An 11,346-nucleotide genomic window follows, 5' to 3' on the forward strand; every position below is an offset into this window, starting at 1 on the left:
TCAGCTTGGAATACGTGTCCCTTAATCGTGGTCTTATTTTTCCTTTATTAAATTTTATTACATGAAATTTTCACCAAGGTTGTTACAGAACCCTCCCCCTTGGGGAACATTGTCCTTGGTGTTAAACCACACCAAGACCTCAGCAAAACCACTGAAAAGAAAACATATTGCCCATGGAGCTTTATAACTTAGCTCATTGCAGTATTTACAATGAAAGACCTTCTCAAAAGAAAAACATCATGACAACATGACAATATAACAACCATAATAATATGACACCCATACCGCTTATTGGAGCTTTATAACTTAGCTCATGGTGGTATTTACATCCATATACATATACATACATATACCAAAACATCAACAACATATGCCAAACATATACCAACATCAAACCAAAACTGCTTTGCCTCAACTGACAAACAATGAAGGATATAGGGCTCGCATCTAATATGCCAGCTTCCATGTAGCTTCTTCAAGCCCCAACATGCTTCCATTGCACTTTAAATTTCTCTATGGCTCTATTCCTGAGCATGAGATTCTTTTGCTGCAATATGCACTAAGGCTCTGGCTGGAACTCTCCTTCTTGCTCCCCCTGCAATACAGACCAATCAATAACATGATCAACATCCTTTATATACTTCTTAAGCAATGAAATATGAAAAACATCATGGACTTTCACTATTGGAGGCATTTCAAGTCGATATGCTAGTGATCCAATCCTCTCAAGGATCTCGAAAGGCCCGCAGTACCATGGTGCCAACTTGGCACATGAACCAATCCTCAAAGATCTTTTCTTGGGCTCCATGTGCAAATACACATGATCCCCAACTTGAAACTCCTTGAACACCCTGTGTTGATCCGCATAAATCTCATGTATATCATATGCTTCATTTAGATTCTTCTTTATAACTTGCATCTCATATTCCATGTCTACCAATATATATGGTCCAATAAGCACGATGTTCACTGGATCACTCCAGTTGATGGGAGTGTTACAACTCCACCCATACAATGCCTCAAAAGGACTCATCCTCAATTAATCTTGATAAAAATTGTTGTATCTGAAGTCAACCAATGGAATATACTCCTCCCATTTCTTCTACTGGTGCATCGCATACATCCTCAACATATCCTCCAAGATCTTGTTGACCTTCTCTATCTTTCCATCTATCTGCAGATGATAAATTGTACTAAAGGCAAAATCTATGTCCAAGCCCACAAATAGCTCCTTCCAAAACTTGGAAGTGAACTTTGCATCCCTGTCTGACACAATCTTCTGCGGAACACCATGTAATCTCACTATCTCTCTGATGAGCGCCTGTGCTACCTCATTGGTTGAATATGTAGTCTTTACTGGAATGAAGTGAGCTACCTTTCTCAACCTATAAACCACGACCATAATAAAATCATGTTTCTTTACTGTCCTCCGAATACCTATAATGAAATCCATGGAAATGACCTCCCATTTCCATTCCAGAATCTCTATAGGTTGTAGTAAACCACCTGGATGCTTACATTCCTCCATGACCTGCTGACAATCTAAATATCTAGCCACGAAATCTTCCACTTCCTTCTTCAAATTCGTAAAATAGTAGAACTTATTTACCACCATCAACGTCTTCTGATATCCTGGATGACTCAAGTATGGCTTGGTGTGAAACTCCCTCAAGACAAGCTTGTCGAGGTCACTGCAATTCGGCACATAGATCCTATCTCTAAACCTCACCAAACCATCTGTCCTGAGACGATATTATGCATCATGATCACTTATACCTATACCTACACCTGCACTTGTACCTACACCTGTACCTGTACCTATGCATAATCTCCATGTATTTTTCATCCTGTTGTCCTGCTTGCAAGATCCTATCCTGTAACGCTGTCCCATAAGAGCTCATAGATGCTATATGATTTACTTGTACCTACCTGATAAGAGCATCCACAACCTGTTTCTTCTTCTCTTTGATGTATTTGATCTCGAAGTCAAACTCACTAAGGGTAGCCAACCATCTAGCTTGCCTAGAATTTAGATTCGGTTGATCAAACAAATACCTCAATCCACTGTGATCGCTCATCAATTTAAACCTCCTTCCAAGATGATAATGTCTCCACATCTTCAATGTATGTATAATTATTGCTAGCTCAAGATATTGCATCAGGTAGTTCTGCTCATGCTCATTTAGTTTTCATGACTCATAGCACACTACCTGTCCTTATTGCATGAGAAATCCTCCAAGTCCTCTCTTGCAATCATATGTACACACTACAAACTCCTTTTCTGGATCCATAATCTTTAGCATTGGTGCATGTGTCAACAACTTCTTAAGCTTCTCAAAACTAGCCTCGCATTCTTCTGTCCATTCGAACTTCTTACCTTCTCGTTGCAATGATGTGATAGGATATGCAATGTGTGATAAGTTCCTAATGAACCTCTTGTAGTAACCTACCTATCCCATAAATGATCTCACCTCATCCACATTCTTAGGATCTACCCACTACATGATGGCTCTTATCTTTTCTGGATCCACTGTTATGCCATCCTTGGAGACAACATGCCCCAAGTAATGTACATCCGTCTGAAATAAGTTTAGCATATAAATGATCCTCTCTTAGCAACTTCAACACCACTACTAAATGCTCAACATGTTCTTCCTCATTCTTAGAATATAACAATATTTCATCAATGAATACAATAACAAACTTGTTTAAATTATAAGGACATAGCACACTATTCATCAAACACATAAATGTAGTTGGAGCAAGAGTCAAACCAAATGGAACAAGAACAAACTCATAATGCTCATACCTGGTCCTGAAAACAGTCTTGAAGATATCCTCTTCCTTGATATGTACCTGATGGTATCCCAATCTCAAGTCGATCTTAGAGAACACTACTGCTCCCTTCAACTGATCAAACAAATCATCAATCATGGGAAAATGGTACTTGTTCTTGATCGTTACTTTGTTCAGCTTCTTGTATTCAATGCACAATCTAAGAGTACCATCTTTCTTCTTCATGAATAACACTGGTGCACCCCAAGGCAATACACTTGGCCTAATGTACCCCTTGTCCAACATTTCCTTCAGTTGCAACTTTAACTCAACCAACTCAGGTGTGCTCATCCTGTAAGGTGCTTTTGATGCTAGGGATGCCCCTGGAACCAACTCAATAAAAAATTATACCTTCCTGTGAAGTGGCAACTCTGTAATTTCCTCAGTAAATACATCCTGAAACTGTTGCATAACTGGGAACCTTCTCAACACATTGACATCCTCAGCCTCCTTACACTTGTCACTAGAAATGTGTAATGCAAGCATCACATAACCTTTTCTGCAAATATGCTTAGCCTACATAGTGATAACCATCCTCACTGATGTAGGCTTATTATTCCCCTGCAAGGTCCTCTTTTCCCCACTCTCATCCACATATTCAATGGCCTTGTCAAAGCAATCCACTTTGGTTATGTGAAGGTTAGCCAATCCATACCCAAAATCATACTATATGAACCCAATGGAAATACATTCAAATGTTCTACTATAGGCATACCATTTAGTGTAAATGCATAAGCTCTTACCCAATGGTGAACTCACTTCTTCATTTATGTAGCCAACTGCACCAACTAAGATTATACATGCACTTCTTTTCTCAAACCACACTTATCCACCAGGTCAGGATTAATATAACTATAGTTAGATCCAGGATCAATCAAAATAGAAACAACTTGATCACAAAGCTTACCATCCATCTCAATGATCCTGGTGATTCGCCTACCTGTTGTCCACAACTGCATAGATCTGAGGAATTCTATGACCAATATCACCAACTATATGCACCTCCTGAGCACTGTATATCTGGGGTCTACCACCACTTTGATACTGTGAACAATCCTTCTTATGATGATCCTTACCACATATCCAACACTACAATGGTTCCCTACCATCTCCTCTAGACTGTTTCTCTCCACGTCCCTTCTCAGTTGTATTGAATCTCTTGTAAGGAACTGCATTTTATTTCTCACTTGCATCTTGAGGTCTTCCTCTCTTTGGTGTCCATTTTCCTTTAGTTTTCTCATTTCTTTTCAAGTCATGCTTAGGCTCAACTTTGCGCTTTGATTGCTCATAACAATGCTTCAAATTTTGGATGGCCTCCTCCAACAATCTAGGCTCATCGAACTCAATCAGTCTTTGTATACAACTGGAAGTCCACTGATGAATCTATGAACATTGGCCTTCTCCTCCTTGAGGTAAGGCACATATCTCAATAACTCCAAAAATATGCTAGTATACTCATCATTTGTCATAGAACCCATCCACAACTCATAAAACTCCTTAGCTTTGTCATCATAGTATCTCTTGGACAAGTACTTCTTCTTGAAGAGCCTTTCAAATGCATGCCAATTCAAATATTCCTCATGTATACCTTTCACATTCTTCATGTCTTCCCACCAAATATTCACTTTACCTTTGAGACTAAAAGTGGCTATCTTTTCTTTCATGTTTTCTGAACAATCATGCAATCAAAATAATTTATTCATACCCAAAAACCATGCATGTGCAACCTGTGATCTATTCATCTCTCCATCAAAGGTAGGTGGATTTTCCTTCTTAAACTCATCTAACAAGTATCCCTTATCACTCCTCCTATAAGGATGATAACGTTGACGATCATGATGCCTATCAGAACCAGAACTGGAATAGTACCTATGTCGATCATCTCTCTTATCTAGAGTGTCCAACATCATTCCATCTATGATCGTGTCAGATCTATCCGACCTATGTCTACTAGGATACCTATTGGCATATGCCCCATTATTTATGTCCTCATGTCCATGGCTGATCTAAAGTGGTCCTTGTCATTGCAAATCTGACAAACTCTAAAGTAGTATTGCATTCACCTCTGCTTGTTTCTCTTGTGCTTGCATGATTTGGTCATTGTTTGCTTTGTAACTCCTTATTTATTCCTTCAGTCTTCTCAATGTGTATGCCAAGTCAAAAGAGTGCCCCACACCATGCTTCCCATCTGATGCATAGGGAGATTCTATGTAGTCTACCACCTTGCTAGCCATCTGGTTTCTTTTCTTCAAGGCATACTATCTCAGCTAAACCAAATCACAATAAAACAACGTACCTTAGCATAATTCGGGGAGGATACCTTGTCTACAAAATCATCAAATCAACGTGATACATGTATAACATAATCATAACATCATATAGACATATATCAAATAAGTGTATCAATGCATAAACATCATTCTAGCTAAGGTCCAGTCATTAATGCAAGGCCATATCAACAATGCATGCTATGACCTCATGCATGACAACAACCATTACTCCATTGCATACATTGCCACATGCAACTATCAAAATGCATAAGCAATGCCTAATCAACTACACATACATATGAACGCATGTAGTCAAGCATAAGTGATCAATTCTTGTAATCAACCTACAAGACTGATACATGTAATCAAAACATTCAAGAATTCACATGACCTACAAGGATGTAGTCAAGCGACATATAATAAACATGTAAGCTACATATAACCATATGAAACCAGTCATATACTTCTGACGATGCATCCCACAAAATCACATCAAGCTCCTCATGAAAACCTTACTACAATCATGATCAACATGATGCAATGCAACAATCACATGGAATGCAAGTGTAAGAGACACACATCCAACTGACATGCATGCATGACCAAGCACCTTCACACAAGTAGAGTGAAACCACCCTTTGATGCTAATCTCTAACCCCCCCTCCTCCCAAGTCAAGCAACCTAGCAGTCGGGGTAAACATGCGATGAGAGAGGATACTATAAGGGTTTCAACTTCCTTGGTGACCTTAATATAATGGAACCGACAGAAAATATCAAACAAACCCATCCACATCAGCAACAGGAGACATGTCAACCACTCAAACATCTTGTCCCTCAGTCCCACTCATGATTTAAGTGTTTTAACCCTTGATCGCTCTCATGCTATAGGCATGACATCGTCTAGCAACCCAAAGTCACTGGCATAGGCCTATGTGCCAACGACTGTGGACTTTTCTCAGCAGACCTATGCCAGCGACCCCGAGAATTGAGCCACTTTTCTAGCCCATAATCCCAGCCTCTGCCCAAAACTTGCTACAACCTTTAGAATCGATAAAGGACATGATAACAATGTTGATAAATAAAAATGAACCTCAGGACTAGACCTGAGCATCCTCAACTGAGACTAACATTATGTCAAACACTTGGCATCAATGCAACCTACAGGTCTCGAATACAAGACAGAGCATAAATAACTAAAATAACTTATGAAACATAACCAGAAGGATCGTCTCCTTCTCCATTGAGTTATTATATCATCAATTAGGTCTTGCATCCATCCATTTAACAATTACAAGTAAATACATGAAATAACCATGACATCAACTAGTCATTTAACCATGCTTATAACTAGCATAAAACCATATAAATATCAGAGATATGACAACCATTAAATCAGTGCAAAAGTAAGAGAACTTAGCTTTTATTATCATAGGAAAATCCAACCAAGTTCGAGACTTCCATGTACCACTCGACCATAGATATGGCTGAACCAAATCTCTCTTTCAACCAGTCACCCCCATGCCATATTCCAAGAATGAATGTGGGATCTCATAGAACAACCAATCCATGAAAAACCAAGGGAATCTAGAGGTTAAACCACCTCCACCCTCACCAAACCATGATCACACCAAAATCGGTGCTCCAATCAGAACCAAACCGAACTTGAAATGCCATCTGGAATCCATCACTATCCTTGAGGAATTTTTTGTCTCCTTGTCTCTCAGGCTTTACCTCTATCCAATCCCACATCACTAGGCCCTAAACTAAGACCAGTCTCTCAGGCTTGACCATAATCCAAACCCAGATCACTAGGCCCTAGACTGAGACTTCTCCCTCGGGCTTTAGCGTGTATCCCACCAAAACTGGTCAGGGGATTCCTAGGCCTTTGCGAATGGAATCTTGAGACCACCTCCGCCCCGGATTCTGAAATCCATCTGGAAAACCAAAGCTCAATACCGAAATAAACATCCTAACACCATGACATCTAGAAAAAGGCAAGGCTAGGCTGAAATCCACTATGATAACCCGGCATAACCATGCCATCGACAACAAGAGAACCATACACCAACATGCAAAGCCATGCATGTCCAAACCAGTTAGGAAATCACACATGCAAAAGGTTACGAGTATTCCTATTGAAGTTTCTTGATCTTTCTCTTCTTCCTTGATCCTCTCTTTCCTTTCCTTTCATTTCCTCGCTTTTCCTTCCTTGATCCAAAGCTAGAGTGCTCCAAGAACACTCTAAGTGACCAAGCCTAACATTGTCTAAGAAAACTTGCCAACTAATCCTCATAAGCCTTTTTATTAATGAGGCCTCTCATTTCTTAATTTTCCATTATTTCCTTCATTTTCCTCCTCACATGCAACCTGTGACCTTTCACCTTACTGTTCTCCCAATTTCCATTATTTTCATAAATAAATGTGTCAAAATTGCCATTTTTCCTTTTAATGCCTTTGTCTTTGCCAATTTTCCTTAGCCAAAACACACGTCCAGTGATGCCCACTAGGATATCTTTGCCCAACATTCAGCTTGGAATACATGTCCCTTAACCATGGTCTTATTTTGCCTTTATTAACTTTTATTACACGAAATTTTCACCAGGGTTGTTACAGTCTATAATAGCCCTTGGTTAAAATTTCAAGTAATAAAGTTAATGAAAGAAAAATAAGACGAAGTTCATGGGACACATATTCCAAGATGAATGCTGGGAAACACATCCTAGTGGGTGTTCATTTGGTTTATTATGGCTAAGGGGAAATTGGCAAAGGTAATGGAAAATGCTTCAAAAAGACAAGAGGCATTAATTGGCATTTTATTTGTAAAATAATGGAAAATAGGAGAAAATGAAGGTGAAAGGTCACAAGTTGCATGTGAGGAGGAAATTGAAGGACATATAATGGAAATTGAAGAAAATAGAGGCATCATCAATAAAAATGCTTATGAGGATCAGTTCACAACCTTTTGTCAATTCAGTTTTGAGACCTCTCTCTCATCTCTCTACTCTCTCATACTCTTGCACACTTGGAGAATTCTTGGAGCACTCTAGCATTGGAGAAAGGAAGGCAAAGGAAGGGAAAGAAAGAAAAAGGAAGCAAAGATCAAGCAAGGAAGAGTTGGATCAAGTGGCTACAACGGGATTACTTGTAGGTATCGAGTTGAATGTATGATTTCCTTTCTATTTTTGGCATGCATGGTACATGCATGTGTGTAATTGGTTCTCTTGTTGTCATTGGAATGGGTTTTTCTAGGCGTGACAGTGGTTTTAGCCTTGCCTTGCCATTTCCAAATAGCCCTTGTGTGATGGGGTTCTTTTTCTTGGTTGAGATGGATTGTTGGATGGTTTTGAAACTGAGTGGGGTGGTCTCAGGAATCCCTTGACCGGTAATGGTGGGATACACAGTAAATCCTGAGAAGCCTTGGTTGGTTTTGTTGTGCGTCCCACATTCATGCTTGGAATATGACAAGGGGGTGATTAGATGAAAGAAAGATTTAGTTCATCCCAATAAATGGTCGGGTGGTACATGGAAGTCCCTGACTTGTTTGGATTTTGCATAAGTTAATAAGAGCTCTATTTCCTTGTTTTTCATGATTAAATGTACTTGCTATTATGTGGCTTTGATGGTTGTTCTATCATTGTTATTATTCTCATTGTATGCTAGTTATAAGCATGGTTTTATGATAGACTTGAGTTATGCCTCTCATCATGTTTTGGTTAGTAGATGTAATGTTAATGAATGAATGACCTTATAGATGATAATGCAACTATTGTGAGAGGGAATCAGACCTTCTTGATGAATCTCAGATAAGTATGAGGCCCCTATGTTCAGAGGTGTATTTATGACCTATACATTACATGTTCATGATGTATTTGATGAAATTCCTATCACGATTAGGATGGGTCAAGCTAGTCATTGTTTTTTGAATTAGAGGCCTTGTATTCTTGTTATTTATCACTTCTGAGTGTTAAGTTTTGGGTAGAGGCTTGGGTCCTAGCCCTAAAAAAGTGGCTTAGATACCATGGTCATTGGCGTAGAACTGGCTGAAAAAGGTCGCAGTCACTGGGAAGCAGGTTTGTAGAAGTGACTGGAGGGTTTCAGTTGCGTGGAGGCCTTGTCATGGGAGTGACTAAGAGTTTAGTTCGGTGCAAAGCTAAGTTAACTCATGGGTCAAACACTTGAGGTGGTAGGTTAGCTCCTGGGTGTCTTGTACCACTTGAGGGAGGTATGTAAAGTTTTGGTTTGTCGGTTCCACTTCCTTAATTGCACTTAAGGAGTTGAATGATATCATGGTAACTCTTCGTCACATATTTACCCTGGTGGGCTGGTAAGGTTGGTAAGTCTGGGAGGAGAGTGTTACAACATTATTTTTCTATTTAGAGAATATTTTATTTTTTATTTTAAGAGGGACATGCATACTTACACATCATCTTCACACTAGGTTGTAGAATGACCCTCTCATCTCAATGATACAAAAAAATTGGAGGAGAAAATCATAAAATTGTATACTCATAATTATCTTTAATATTATTTAAGATGTTTTTGCCGAAACGAAAAAGGAACAAATTATCTTTTATGCAATGTTTTTTCCATAATGAATAAAAATTAGAGATTTTAGTTCTTGTGTTTTCATAAACTATCATGGAGGTTGAATCTCAATGATCATAAGAAAATTATCATTTCCCACCTTTAAATTCGTATTGATTTCATAAGTTATCTTATTTAAGCTTTATTATTTTTATTTATATTTAAATTTAATATAAATAATTTTATTTTATATTTAAAATTTTTTTATTTTATATTTAAAAATAATCAAAGTTATTTTTTATTTTTTTAGGGAAGTAATACAACTTTTAGTGAGATTACGATTTTTCATTATTTGAAATGTGTTTTTGAAGGCATAAATGAATTTGGCACCATGAAAAATCCTTAAAGCAGATCATGCAGACTACATAGGACAAACTTTATATTTCAACAACCTTGATTTTATTACCAGGAACCTATAGTATCTACTTGTTCAAGTGTAACCATACATTGTCTCCCACCTTAAATAATTTCTTTGCTCTATGTTGATAATGCCTAGCCTTATAATTTTCCATAATTTTCCTATATGACTTATGTCGATTCTTTATATTCGATCACTTTTAATTCATGAATTTCTAATGAACTTGATTCACTTGTCAAGTTTTTATGAAATCTATACAAAGTACGAGTGATAGAATGACGTTGAAAATGATAGAAGCCAATAAGAAACTGAAATAACCTAGATATGGATATGCCTATCTTTTCCACAAATTTATTTTCCCTTAAGGCACCATTTATAGGATTCTGCCTCACTCCTCTTTGATGTCCATATGCAATATCTAAATGTGAAGGTCGAAAATATCCAAAACAAGTTTCAAATGGGGACATACCAGTAGAAGTGTGGACTACTCTATTATAAGAGTGTTGTATATATACTAGATTTTCATCCCAAGTATTCAAAGGCTTCTGATTGTAACCCCTCAAAAGCTACATTAAATTCATGTTGACTACTTATGTTTGCCCATCTGTATGTGGATGGAATGTTGTAGGCCTCTTCAACTTCATGTCCTTATTCTCCCATAATGTAGTAAAAAATGTATTGAAAAATCTTGTGTCCCTCTCAGAAACGATGCTGCTCAATAACCCAAAGTGCACCCAAACTTATCCAAAGAACAAGTTTGTTTCTTCTTTCCCATTGATGGTATTTTAACAAGGCATGAGAACACACATCTTGCTAAACCTTTCCACTACCATGAATATGTAGTCATTTCACTTCTTAGTGGTTCTTAAAACTCCCACAAATTTCATGGAAATACTTTCCCAAGGATGAGGGATGGTATACACCATGTTTCCTATTACTAGGCTTGCTCATTCAGCAAAGCATACATATTATTATGAACCTAGCTACATGTTCTTACATCTTAAGCTAGTACAGATACCTCTGTAATTTGGTTATTATCTTCCCTGCACTAAAATGCCCTACAACTGTGGAGGTGTGAGCCTCTCTCATTAGCTGAATCTGCCTACCTTTAGGGACACACAACTTGTCCAACTCGTAGAGTAATTAATTCTAAAGATGATAGTCAATTGCATTATGACCATCATGCACATAACTGTATCTTTGCAGCTATTAAAGGACCTCCTTGAAGTCCTCATCCTCTATATATTCCTTTATGTATGTGTCATGGGTGAAAGGCTCCATGTGCATTAGAGTTCCCAA

Source organism: Pinus tabuliformis, chromosome Q, assembly GCF_031772625.1.
Source record: "Pinus tabuliformis cultivar Carrire ecotype Pingquan chromosome Q, CPIR1, whole genome shotgun sequence".
NCBI lineage: Eukaryota > Viridiplantae > Streptophyta > Pinopsida > Pinales > Pinaceae > Pinus > Pinus tabuliformis.